This window comes from Rana temporaria, chromosome 5 (genome assembly GCF_905171775.1).
Source record: "Rana temporaria chromosome 5, aRanTem1.1, whole genome shotgun sequence".
NCBI classification, from domain to species: Eukaryota; Metazoa; Chordata; class Amphibia; order Anura; family Ranidae; genus Rana; species Rana temporaria.
Genome location: NC_053493.1, coordinates 384,399,430 through 384,414,611, shown reverse-complemented (window position 1 = coordinate 384,414,611; position 15,182 = coordinate 384,399,430).

The following is a 15,182-nucleotide window of genomic DNA, read 5'->3' as shown; positions in this document are numbered from 1 at the left end:
TACAGGGTATAGAGACATAATAGTTAACTGATTCCTTTTAAAAATGATTAAAAACAGATAAAAATCAATCATATAATGTACCTACAGTTTCAGTTTCGTTTTGCATGTTTCCTGCTTCTCTACTGCACAGAGCCAATACAGGGCAGTGATGGTTTGGAAAACGAAACTGATTGGTGCTGTGGGGTTTTAGACACACAGTAATCACACCTCCTTGATTAGTGACCACAGAGAGAAAGCTCCCATGACTTTTTTCATCAGGAAACAGACAACCAGGAAGTGTTCAGAACAGAGAAGGATTAGAGCAAAAACGAACAATGAGGACATGAAACCAGGACTGCAGTAAGGTAAAGGAAGCTATTTAGCTAAAAAAAAAAAAAAATCCTTTAGTGACCCTTTAAGTGGTTAAATTTCCTGCATTTACACACACAAGTTTGCTCTAACAAGGAAGTTAGTTACAATGGGCCAGATTCACGTCGGCGTCACGGCGGCGTAATGTATCGCATTTACGTCACACCGCCGCAAGTTTTATGGGCAAGTGCTTGATTCACAAATCAATAAGATAAAGCGGAACTTCACCCAATAGGGGAAGTTCTGCTCTTCCTTTTCCTCCTTCACAATTGCCACCTTCCCATGTGGGACATGTCTCAGGCCTCCGAAATTTGCGGGACCAATCAGATGGTGCAGCACATGTGCAGTAAGCAGCTGTCTGCGAAGCCACAAGCAGTCACAGTGTAACAGCTCTGGTGAGCGGAGTGAACCACAACTGCATTTAGCAAGGATTTCAATGCACTTCTTTATGTGAGAATTCAGTATTGGGCCCCAGGCGTCACTGCAGACAAACAGGAGTTTGGGGGTTCTCTACATCATCTCTCTCTATCATATAAAGAAAAGAGTTTAGCTACTAAGGATGGACGCATTACAACATGCAACCAGAGCTTAGCGTTTAAAATTATAATATAATCAATATCCACCATTGGCTAACTAAACACTCTAAACCCGGATTCTTTCATTCACTCGACGTGGAGAAGGCGTTCGACAGGGTTGCGTGGGATTATATGACTGAATGCCTAAAGACTATCAGACTTGGCGACCGCTTATTGCGTTATATTCTTGCCCTTTACTCGTCTCCCACTGCAAGGATTAAAATTAATGGATACCTGTCGGGCGCTTTCTCCGTGTCGAACGGAACTCGCCAAGGTTGCCCTCTATCTCCGATCGTATTTATTTTGACTATGGAACCTATTCTTAGAAGAATTCGAAATAACCCTGATGTTAAAGGTATTAATATTAACAATAAAATATATAAATTGGCCGCTTATGCAGACGACATCCTGCTCTTTTTAACAGATCCCATTAATACTTTACCTAATCTTTTGCAGGACTTTTCCTTTTTGTCTCAGATCTCCAACTTATTGATTAACTTTGACAAATCCAGAGCTTTGAATATCACTCTAAAACCTGACATGGTATCACTATGTAAACGAAATTTTCCTTTTAGATGGGAGGATCGATCTCTGTCCTATTTAGGCATACACATACCTCTTCAACTGAAAGACTTATACTCTTCCAATTTTCTGCCATTTCTTAAATCCATTCAGGAAGATCTGCTGAAGTGGGACAGAGATTTCTTCTCCTGGTTTGGAAGAGTAGCCATAATCAGAATGAATATCCTCCCTAGATTACTCTATCTTTTGCAAACCATCCCGATTAAGTTGCCGGAATCCTTCTTTAATTTATATAAAAAGATGTGTCTGAAATTTGTCTGAAATTCTAAACAGGCTAGGATTAAATGGGATACACTAGTCAATCCTAAACTGCTGGGTGGAGTGGGTCTTCCGAATTTACAGAGATATTATTGGTCTTGCCATCTTTCCCGTATCATTGACTGGCACGTTCACAAAAAGACGAAGGATTGGGTTGATCTGGAGGGACTATCGTCTAAGGTCCCTCTACATCAACTCCCTTGGACCAACCCACGTAATATACCCCGTGAATTTAGTAAACCCCCCCTTACAAGTCCCACACTACAGATTTTTAGAACATTGTGTGCTAAACTCAACATCTCATCCTCCCCAGGTCCGATTACTCCTATCCCCGTGATTCCAAATCTTTTTCCTACCTCCGCAGGTTCCTTCTCCATTAAACCTACCTTGGCTCCCTCTGTGAGGGCGGAACTTTTTTTCGTTGATGGCAAACGTCTAACTTACGATGCCTTCTATCTTACTTTTCCTGACTTCAATATTTCCAAAATGGATTACGAAATGATACTAAACTCTGTAGTAAACTCTAATCCTCCTCTAATTTGGAGTAGGCCCAAAACCCTGTTTGAAAAATTGTGTATCAATGATAGCCCCCAACGTCATCTTATTTCGAAAACGTATACACTTTTATTTTCTGATACCAAACTCGAGAAAGATGGAAATATCTTGCGTTTGTAGAGAGATCTTGATTTGCACCTCTCTACCAATGACTGGCGTCATATTTTAACTAATATTCATAAAGGTTCCATAAATGTCCTTGTTCAGGAAAATGGTTATAAACTTTTCTCCAGGTGGTATAGGACACCCTATGTCATTCATAAATTCAATCCTGCCACTCCACCCACTTGTTGGCGCTGCAATTCCTCTTTGGGAACTCTCTTACATATTTGGTGGGACTGCCCCGCTATACAACCCTTTTGGAAAGATGTCCACCGTATTATCCCTCTCATTACCTCTCACTCTCCAAATTTCTCCGCTGCCCAATTCCTACTTCATCACACATCATTACCCCACCACGTATACAGAAATACAATAGTTTTACAATTGATAAATGCAGCCAAACTCTGCATCCCGATACACTGGAGAGACACTTCCCCTCCTAGCATTTCGGAATGGCTCCGAAGAATTGAACGGATTGCAGAAATAGAGGATCTGATCTTTCAATCTTTGGATTCCCCCTACTAAATTCCATGATAGATGGAATTGCTGGACAAGCTTCACCGAATCTGCTGAATTTCAAAATCTGACTCACCACTCTAACGTTAATTGAAATAGGTCTGGTTTCATGTACAACTTTATATTGCCATTTGATATCCCCCCCCTTTTTTTTTTTTATTTATCTTCTTCCCTTTTCCTCTCTTCTTTCCCTCCCTCCCCCTTTTGTTAATATAATTTGTTTTTGATTGATTGATTTCCTCTATAATATATTGTCATATTTTTCGACCAAATCCTGTTGGGCCTTTTTAACTATGTCCATTGTTATGATAATATGATATATGTTTCTAGGATGAATGCTGTTCTATGAATATTGTTGATCCACTTCAATTCATCTGCTGTTTATCTTGATGTATTTTCGCATATGTATTGCTTTATTATGTGATTTTTCTTTTCTGAAATACCAATAAAAATATTTAAACTAAAATTATAATATATACTTTAAAGATTCCAATGCACCTCTACAGTATATGCAAGTGATTATCAGTACGGGACCCCAGGCTTCACTCCAGGCAAACAGGAGTTTGGGGGTTCTCTACATCATATAGGAAAAAAACAAAACTGCGCTACTAAACCCACTATTCAACACACTACAGGCAGCACCTGGCGTGCGATACACAGGTAGCAATACAGAAACAAAAAACCCACGCCACAAAATTTAAAACATTATTGATAACAGACTCTGAGGGTATGATAAGTGAGAGAAGTCCATATAAATTATATAGGAATCACTAAATAAAAGTCTGTGAGGAAATGACCATATCCCTTAGATGATTGGACATAAATTCAAGAGGGTTAATTCACTGCAGAAAAAGATCGTTGAATTTATGTCCAATCATCTAAGGGATATGGTCATTTCCTCACGGACTTTTATTTAGTGATTTCCAGGTAAATTTTTTCCCCACATCAGGATCCCCGCATGTCTTATTGACCCTACCGGTGTAACCTGGACCAGCGGTCAACTCATGTTTTTAAATTCCTACTTGCATGATCAGGCAAATCCTGTACAGTATACAGTCCACTGTAACTGTAAGTATGCGCAACATATCACTCCTTATACATTTTGTTGTTTATATTTAAAGTAATTTTATAGAATGCATTCTTATCATTCTTTTATATATTATAGAGTGATTGGTAACTTCGCAGTATTCCCCTGAAGAAGGAGAGTCATTTCTCTCGAAACATTGGGACAGCCCTGCGAACTATACCATCCAACGCTAATTTGCAACACTGTACTCACATGTACCAACACATCATGCCTGTTTTTTGATCATGCTAAATTTTGTATGTAATTATTATATTCCTTTGTTCAATCTTCTAAATAAATATTATAAAATACTATACATTGCTCATTATCGGTGCCTTAAAAGTCCAATTAGGGGTTTTGCTCTCTACTTTTGACTTATATCTGGATGTGGCACCCATAGGACAGACACCGATAACTTTTTTCTTATATAATTTATATGGACTTCTCTCACTTATCATACCCTCAGAGTCTATTATCAATAATGTTTTAAATTTTGTGGCGCGGCTTTTTTGTTTCTGTATCTCTACATCATATCACTTAAACATATAGCGATGTATTAGGCCACTAAGGGAGTTGCTATGAAATAGCATCAACCCTTAGCATAGAAAAGTTAGAGCGAACATGTTTAAGAAATTTAGGGCAGGGCCCATAAGCAAATAGCACTTATGTCAAGCACGTAGTAAATAGGAGTTGTAGAGACAACTAATAGTTGCATATGAGAGGCAATATAGCTCAGGTACTAATAGTTGCTTATGAGAGGCAAATATAGCTCAGGTAATTTGAGAGTAAATGTCCCTTTAAGATATTCCTTAGCAAGCAGTTATAAGCACAACAGTCTATCCCAAGTAGTATGTTAATAGCCACAAGCCATAATAAATATCAGCAATTGTTTTAGATGGAAAGTATGCAGCAAATATTTCTATAGAACTACAAGTGACACAATTGCTACTTATCCGTTTGCAGGGCTCCAGTGTAGCAACAAAGGATTCCGCAGTGTCAGAAAGGAAGGTCTCAAAGGTTGTCCCCAGCAACTACAGTCTGTTGCAGCAAATGTTGTAGCATTGATGCAGGAGTTGCAGGCTGGTCAAGTCTCAGCATGGGATCGATGGCACCATAGGTTGTAGCATGGCCAAGCTACGGCTGACAATAATAGAATGGTGTGCAGTCAGCACACCGCTCTGTTTAAATGATAGGGCCAGGTGCAGTGCATTAAGACTGATTCAAAAAGAAGCGCTGTATGTTGCGGTGCACTTCCGCGTTCCACGGTGGAACGCACGCGGCGCTGGGCGTGGAACGCACTACAAGGAAGAACAGGCGCAAGGAGCTCCTGTTACACACAGCCAGCTTGGGCCAGTACTGGTGCCATTGGCTGAAGCCTGGTGAAGAAACCGGTCAGGTGAGGACGCCGCTGGATCCTGGGACAGGTAAGTGTCTATTTACTAAAAGTCAGCAGCTACAGTCTTTGTAACTGCTGACCTTAAATTTTTCAGAAAATGACTGAAGTACCTCTTTAAAGTGGAATTCCGCCGAAAAAAAAAAAAATATTAAAAGTCAACAGCTACAAATACTCCAGCTGCTGACTTTTAATATATGGACACTTACCTGTCCTGGGCGCCTGCGATGTCGGGTCTTGAAGCTAATTTGTCCCTCGGCTCTTGGGTGCTGCTGCCACCATCTTCGGTAAGGGAATCAGGAGTTCCCTACTGCGCATGCGCAATTCGCGCTGAGCAATCTCACTGGTCCCTGCTGTCTTCTGGGACCTGTGTGTCTCCCAGAAGACAGCGGGGGGCGGAGTAGGCGCCGAACGTGACGTAGGTCACCGTGGTGATCTATGCCCGGAAGTGGGAGAAAATACCTGTATTACACAGGTATCTGCTCCCTCCTCCCCCATGAAAGGTGCCAAATGTGACACCGGAGGGGGGGGGGGGAGATTCCAAAAAGTGGAAGTTCCATTATTGGGTGGAACTCCACTTTAAGGTAAGATAAGATAAGAAGGACAAATATTGCTGCGCTACCTAAATTAAATTATACTTTTCCATGACTTGATCTGAAACTATTTATTGAAGGACAAAAGCAATTTGTAAAGGTTTTTGGTACCCAATCTGCATCGTGACAATAGTAGGTATAGTGTAATAAATAGTGGATAAAAAGTGGATGCAGCTCTAATATTCTAAACAAATTGAATGTCATAATATTAGCGCTGCATCCGCTTTTTATCCATTCTATTGAGTCTTTTGTATTTAAGACTTTTGGTGCTGGCAGCTGTATTTTATACATTATCATTCATATTTAGTTCTTTTCACTTATTTGTTTATTTCTAGCGCAGTGTTAGCCTTTGGGCTTCTTTTACACATCAACATTTTTCTAAGTGTCTACAGCAAATCTTATTTTATAGGCACAAAACCCACCAAATACAGATTTTAAAGTGACACTAAACTCTGGATTAAAAAATTTGAAATTCTATTTATGTATGTATTCCTAATTAACCACTTCAGTACCGGAAGAATGACCAGTCCATTCTTTGCGATACGGCACTGCATCGCTTTAACTGACAATTGCGCAGTCGTGCGACTCTGTACCCAAACAAAATTGACACCCTTTTTTTCCCCACAAATAGAGATTTCTTTTTGTTAATTTTATCACCTATGCATTTTTTTTTTTGCGCTATAAACAAAAAAGAGCGACAATTTTGAAAAAAAATACATATATTTTACTTTTGCTAAAAAAAAAAAAATCTGATGTGAAATGGTATACAAGCCTGAACTGTACACTATATATCTACAAAACTGTACTCAATGCTGATAAATGTTGATCAAATGCATACCATGTATGTACCTCTTATTTTTTACATCTCAATAAACTTGATTTTGAAGTAAAAAAAAAAAAAAATCTATTTCTTCATCGGTTTAGGCCAATATGTATTCTTCTTCATATTTAAAAAAATCGGAATAAGTGTATATTGATTGGTTATAGCGTCTGCAAAATAGGGGATATATTTATGGCATTTTTATTATTTTTATTTTTTTTATTAGTAATGACAGTGATATTTAACGGCACTTCGACATTGTGGCAGACATATCGGACACGCATGACACTTTTTTGGGACAATTGACAATTGACATTTATACAGCAATCAAAGATAAAAATAGCCACTGATTACTGTATAAATGTCACCGGCTAGGAAGGGGTTAACACTAGGGGGCGATCAAGGGGTTAAATGTGTCCTAGGGAGTTGTTTTTAACTGTCAGTTTACATTGACAGATCCCCATTCTGGCTCTCTGAGGAGGGATCATGGGTCGCTGGCGGACATCGCAGCCGGCAGCCACTTGCAACGGCTCCAGTGTTGCACTGAGCGCCCCCCAAAACCCCTAAAGCAGCCGCCATACACCTACGGTGAGTTAAGGAAACCAGTTAAGGAACAGTGCGTTGCCACCCATAGTTGATTGTTTGCTTCAGTTGCACTTCCAGACACTGAAATGCTCCAGGAAAGCTCTATTCATGCTGAGCTAATCAAAATGACCACAGCTGATCACAGTTGAAAGTCAAATGGCTTTGTGTGCCATTGAGAAAGTAACTTGCTACACCTGATTGTGTTTACAAGTCATTTTTAGGAGGGGGTGTGATCCTTTTTCCAACTCAGTGATTCTGTTTTTTTTTTATTCTGACATGTTGGTGTTATACCTTTCACTGTGATGTTATAAGTTGTTGCTAATAAAACAAAATGTGTGTCTGTCTTTGCTTCAGGCGGCAAAACAACAACATGTAATTATTTTAACCACTTCAGCCCTAAAAGAATTTACCCCCTTCCTGACCAGAGCCCTTTTTTGCGATTCGGCACTACATCACTTTAACTGAGAATTGCGCGGTCGTGCAACGTTGCACCCAAACAAAACTGATGTCCTTCTTTTCCCACAAATAGACCTTTTTTTGGTGGTATTTGATCACCTCTGCGACAATTTTGAAAAAAAGCAATATTTTTACTTTTTGATATAATATATATCCCCGAAAAATATATAAAAAAAACAATATTTTTTCCTCAGTTTAGGCCAATGCATATTCTTCTACATATTTTTGGTAAAAAAAACGCAATAAGCGTTGGTTTGATTGGTTTGCGCAAAAGTTATAGCGTCTACAAAATAGGGAATCGTTTTATGGCATTTTTATTATCAATTTTTTTTTTACTAGTAATGGCGACAATCAGCGATATTTATCGTAACTGCGACATTATGGCGGACACATCGGACACTTTTGACACTATTTTGGGACCATTGTTATTTATACAGCGATCAGTGCTATAAAAATGCACTGATTACTGTGTAAATGACACTGGCAGGAAGGGGTTAAACATTAGGGGGCGATCAAGGGGTTAAGTGTAACTTAGGGAGTGATTCTAACTGTGGGGGGAGCTGGGCTACAAGTGACACGACACTGATCACTGCTCCCGATGACAGAAAGCAGTAGATCACGGTCCTGTCAATAAGGCACACAGGCATCTCTCTGTTTTGCAGCTCCATGACACGATCGCGGGCACCTGGCAGACATCGAGTCCCCGGGTCCTGCGGGCACGGTCACGGAACACGCAGCGGCGGCAAATTCAAAGTAACGTACAGGTATGTTGCTTTGCACAGCCGTACCATTCTGACGATGTATATTGGCCTAACCAGTCGGCAAGTGGTTGAGGGGGGGGGAATTATTTTCTATACTCACTGTATACCCAGTGAAGAGACAGGCCTCAGGTGATACAAACCATCCTACATAAGTTGTATCTGTCTATCTGCAGTCTTCTCTAGATATATTCAAAGTGCTGAATTTACAGCTTGTTTGAGAGTTCAGAAAAAATGGGGGCAGGGAGCTAAAGTTACACTCTGCAGAGCTCAGTGAGGATAGCTGGGAGCTGATTGGATGAAAGGGACACACCCCCTTCACATAGGAACAGAGCTGATGCTGTCAATCAGCTGGAGGTCCCTCCCCTGTCAACTTTTTCTTCTTGGTGTCAGGAACACTTGTCAAAAGGTACTCATGCCGATAGCAGAGGAACAAAGCAGCAGACAGAAATTACACTTAGTGCTCTTAATTGAGACAAGCACACACTATGGAGGGATATGATTTGTTTATATTTTATCTCTGAGGTTCACCACCTTAACATTTTGGGTGGATGCCAGTGGGTACATTTACCCAATATCTTTTAGATCTTTTATCAGTGGCCTCTCTCCACTAGGTAATACCTGATCATAATGGAAGGCTATAAATGAATTCTACAACTACAGGTATCATACCCGGTGACAGTGTAACAAAGCATCCCCGTTATAACCCTGTTAAGTAATGCTCCTTAGATAACAGCCGTCTAAATGAATCACCCACATCTCTAGCCGTAACACTGACACTAATAAGCATCGATCACAGCGGTAATAGAGAGGAAGTCAGAGGAAAACTGCTAATAAAAAGGTAATTGGCCAAAACAACATAAATTACTGGCAGTGCAGCATGAACGTCATTAAAAGCGGGCAGAGAAGAGAACAATAAGGACATGCGATGGCGGAATGGCGCTGAGTGTTCACCGATCTGATACCAAAGGTTAAAGATTTTATTGTGTTAAAGTGCAGTAATAAAAAGATGTTTGAAGTGACAACATAGGTGCGAGTACTGATTACTGATATTGACCGTTATAAAACGCTCGTTTATTCATTTTTGATGTATCCGTGTGTCTCAGAATGCTATAACAATCCATCCAACAAACTGGTAGAAACGACTAACAGGCACTTAAAGCAGAGTTTCACCCAAAAGTGGAACTTCCGCTTGTGAAGGATGTCAGTGTAAATCTCCCTGCTTGGTTCATGTGTCACAAGCTATTGACATGTTAATGACCCTTCCTCAGCCAGCTCCCTAGTTCAAATGGTAATTGATTTATTGTGTGTGGGAAGGAGACCGGCCTTACTGTTTACAATGATTAGATAAGGGGCTCATGTTAATTATTCTGATTGCTTCATTGTGGTCAGGCTGTTACACCTAGTAATTAACTCCGCTGATGTCTTTATCTAAAGAAACGTGTCTGCAGGGTCGGCTCCGACTTGTCTCCTATAATCTGTATGGGAAACCCCACTGTGTGAGGGGGGGCGTTCCTAACAGGCTGTAACCACATATAAGCTGAGTTTCTGTGTCAATAAAGTGTCTTGTTCCAGCAGTAAGCTTGTCTCATGTGTGGCTTTCTGGGCGATTCCAGGGATATCCCTCCTCGTGGAATATTGGGGTGATTGTCGTTATGGGAAGAAGGGAACGTTGACGGGGATATCATACCGATACCGTCACAATTGGTTGGTAGCAGCGGGATTTTTCCCTTCTATTCCCCTTCACACCCGGATTCCAAGCAGACACTGGAAGAACTACTGGAAGTTCGTGGAAGGATCGCTAGCAACAAAACCAAGCGGGTCATCATAGCAGAATTAATGGAGCTAGACCAGGAGGACGGGATTGCAGCAACGCCAGCAGTACAAGAGATGGAGACACCAGTGATTCAGGAGGAGGAATCGCCAGCCAACAAGCTAATGAGAGAGAAGCTAGCGTGGTTCGGCCCGAACCCAACGCCGGATGTGGTTCTGAAAGTGATGGACCTGTTAGCGGAGGAGGCTAAACAAATAAGGGACGCAGAACTACAGAAGGATAAACAAATAAGGGACGCAGAACTACAGGAGGCTAAACAAATAAGGGACGCAGAGCTACAGAAGGCTAAAGAAATAAGGGACGCAGAACTCCAGAAGGCTAAACAAATAAGGGACGCAGAGCTACAGAAGGATAAACAAATAAGGGACGCAGAGCTACAGTTAAAACTGGCAGCAGTCCAACAAGCAGCCGCACATTCTCCAAACAGTGAGTACAGCACAGCAGACGCAAGGAAGATTCCGTTTATCGCTTTTAAAGCTTTTGATGAAAAGGACTGTGAAATTGATAACTACCTGGCAGATTTTGAGCGACAATGTAACCTGCACCGAATTGCTAGAAGAGAGTGGGTTGCAATATTGTCAGGCAAACTGTCAGGCAAAGCTTCTGATGCTTTCCGGACCGTGCCAGATCAGGATATCCATAGCTACGCCCGGGTTAAAGAAGCGCTCCTGGCTCGTTATGCAGTAACCCCAGAGTCCCACCGACAGAAGTTCAGGGACTCACGCAAAACCACGAAAGACTCTTACGCAGAATGGGCATGCCAGCTGTCCCTGTCGGCCTCTAACTGGGTTAACAGCAGCCAGGCCACCACCGCAGAGGACATTTTGCAACTAATGCTCCTGGAGCAATTTTACAATCACATCCAGACGGATGTCAAAGATTGGGTGAGAGATCGCAGGCCCATGACTCTACCAGAGGCCGCGAAGTTGGCGGATGAATATGCGGATACTCGCAAGACAAACCAGGTCACACCACGGGTACAACCTCTACAACCAACGGCGCCCTCACACCCACCAGCCGCTAGATACCAACCGCCTAACAGACCGATGACATCTAGCCCTCGCTACCCACGCCAGGAGGACAACGAACAACGCTGCTTCCGGTGCAAACAGTTGGGTCACTTCAAGCAGAATTGCCCCATGAACGACAACACCAGGTCAAATTGGTCTCAACCTGGGTACCGCCCACCAGCAGCAGCCCATTGTGTAGACTCGGCTTGGGATCTCCAGGAGCTGGGTCCGGAAGAACCATTGGGCACCCCTTACGAAGCCCTCATGGTACAATCTGTTATTACGGACAACAGGGAACACCATTGTCAGCTGGTCATGGGCGACCGCCATGAGCCGGAGGGGCCTTGGAGGGAGCTGGGCAGAAAGAGGCACCGCCAGCTACCCTCCAAGAAGAAGAGGTCCTGGAAGTCATATAACCAGCGGACCTGGGAGGAGAAGAAGCGACTGGAGGAGATGGAATCGCAGCGGGCGCCCCAGATGCGGGCCGAGATGTTCGCCAAGGGCCCACCGGTGGCCCCTTACACCACCACCCAGTTCCTGATGATGAAGGACCACGTGGAGAGCCTGCAGGACATGAGCAAGCAGGATCTGATCCGTGAGTACATAGAGCTGGAGGAGTGCATAAGCCGCATGGAGGAGGAGAACAACCACCTGAGGTCACAGCGGGCTGACCCCCCCAGGCTCCATGAACTGGAGATGGAGCTGGAGAAGCTCAAAGAGGAGAACCGGCGGCTGCGGAGGGAGCAGGGGGTGGCTGACCTTATGGGGCTCTGAGTCCCCTCTTCCCCCCCCCCCCGGACTCTGAGCACCAGTGCTACAGCATTTCAACAAATATAACTTTTTCTTTTTATGAATCTCCTGTGATTGTCACTTCAGAGCCATAACCTGCCCCTCCCATAGCGGGACACCTAGACGGCGGCGCACAGACCCATTCGCTGTCTTCACACTGACTTCTGGTGACTTTGCAGATCGCACAAAGACTTGGGGACTGACCGGCGTGTGATCTGACGACCCGGTAGCATACCTGAGTCGGAAGCAGTTACCAATGGAGGTCAGTCACGCCAAACGGAGTTAACCTCGGACTAAAAGCTCTGAACCCGTCAACCCTACTGGACCAGGGAAGGTCCAACCGGGTTTGCCGGAGCAGGGAGAAAAAGGGGGGCCATTGTGAAGGATGTCAGTGTAAATCTCCCTGCTTGGTTCATGTGTCACAAGCTATTGACATGTTAATGACCCTTCCTCAGCCAGCTCCCTAGTTCAAATGGTAATTGATTTATTGTGTGTGGGAAGGAGACCGGCCTTACTGTTTACAATGATTAGATAAGGGGCTCATGTTAATTATTCTGATTGCTTCATTGTGGTCAGGCTGTTACACCTAGTAATTAACTCCGCTGATGTCTTTATCTAAAGAAACGTGTCTGCAGGGTCGGCTCCGACTTGTCTCCTATAATCTGTATGGGAAACCCCACTGTGTGAGGGGGGGCGTTCCTAACAGGCTGTAACCACATATAAGCTGAGTTTCTGTGTCAATAAAGTGTCTTGTTCCAGCAGTAAGCTTGTCTCATGTGTGGCTTTCTGGGCGATTCCAGGGATATCCCTCCTCGTGGAATATTGGGGTGATTGTCGTTATGGGAAGAAGGGAACGTTGACGGGGATATCATACCGATACCGTCACACCGCTTAATCCACCCCTCGCCCCCTTACATGCCACATTTGGCATGTAATTTTTTTGGGGGGGGGGGAAGTGGGGGCTTTAGGAGGAGTGGGACTTCCTGTCCCACTTCCTCCTTCCGCCGAGGGGCTGCTAAGACGAATAGTCTAATCGCCTTTCTGCAGCCCCTCCCTGTAGGCGATCGCTTGGGACACGTAACAGGTCCCAGGTGAATGGCGCCGCTCGCGCATGCGCAGTGAGTGCCCGGCCGTGAAGCCGAATGCTGTCACGGCCGGGTGCCCACACTTGGAATTAAGGCGCCGGCCGGAAAGGGGGGGAGAGGAGCGGAGCCCCCGGCCGGTGCGTCGCTGGAACGTGGAGCAGGTGAGTGTATGTTTATTAAAAGCCAGCAGCTACACTTTTTGTAGCGGCTGACTTTTAATAAACATAAAAAATTACTGGAACACCCCTTTAAAGGAACTTTCCTGACTCAATCAACATTGAATATTTTAAATCCAAATGTTGCCCCAGATATCACCATAATGTTCAATATATGTAATGCTTGCGAGGACTGTCAGAAACTGCAGACCTAAGGCCCCATTCACACAGTATAGCGTTTTTGAAAGTTTTTTCCGGCGTTTTGTCGCGCGTATTCGCATGTATTTGCACGTTTGCATACAGCGTTGTCTGACGTTTTTGAACTTCGTCGTTTTTTATTTTAGCCAATAGGAAAAATGATCATCTCTTTCATCATTTGTTGCTAGATTTTTTTTATCTTTTTCCTGGGTGAATATTCTATTTCACAGAACAGATTAAAACGAAAAAACGCCCGTGGAAACGCTCGTTGTCGCACTAGACGCTTGAATCGAGCGTTTCCATTAGTTTCTATGGGAATACAAACGTTCAAAAACGCCCAAATCAGACCAATTTTCGCGACAAAAAAGGGTCCAGAACTTGTTTGATCTTCAGGCGTTTTGGAGTGGAGATGTGAACCATCTCCATAGAGAATAATGGATTTTTTCCCCTCTAGCGTTTTATAGCTTCAGGCTTCAGGCTACAAAATGCTCAGGTGTGAATGGGCCCTAATAGAGGAAATGAGTGTCAGAGAGACAGAATACATTGTTGACTGGGGATATGCTGCAGACGAAAATATGTAACTGGGAACATGTTACATGAGGCTAGAAGAGATCAGTGCTATTACCTTAACCACTCCCTGCCCACCATATAGCAAAATGAAGGCCAGAAAGTGGTTCTGTTAGCCTGACTGGGCATCATATGAAGTCCAGCAGGATAAGCCACGATTGCGTGCTCGCGCGGGGGGGGGGGGGCGTAGCAGTACAGTATCTCACAAAAGTGAGTACACCTCTCACATTTTTGTAAATATTTTATTATATCTTTTCATGTGACAACACTGAAGAAATTACACTTTGCTACAATGTAAAGTAGTGAGTGTACAGCTTGTATAACAGTGTACATTTGCTGTCCCCTCAAAATAACTCAACACACAGCCATTAATGTCCAAACCTCTGGCAACAAAAGTGAGCAGACCCCTAAGTGAAAATGTCCAAATTGGACGCAAAGTGTCAATATTTTGTGTGACCACCATTATTTTCCAGCACTGCCTTACCCCCCTTGGGCATGGAGTTCACCAGAGCTTCACATGTTGCCACTGGAGTCCTCTTCCACTGCTCCATGACGACATCACAGAGCTGGTGGATGTTAGAGACCTTGCGCTCCTCCACTAGACATGTGCACTGCCGAAAAATTTGTTCTTTTTAGTTTCGAAAATTCGGAATTCAGAAATTCGGAAATTTGAAATTCGGAAATTCGAAAAAACAAACTTTTGAATTTTCGAATGTTTGATTTCTGAATTTTGGAATTTCCGATTTTTAAATTTCCAATTTTCTAATTTTGGAATTTCAAATTTTCTAATTTTCAACTTTTAGAATTTTAGAATTTCTGAAATATTTGAATTTCAGAAATGTACATCCGTAACATTCAAAATTTCGAAAATCCAAAAATGTGGAAATTGAAAAATTCGGAAGTTCAGAAAATTCGTAATTAACGAATTTGTCAAAAT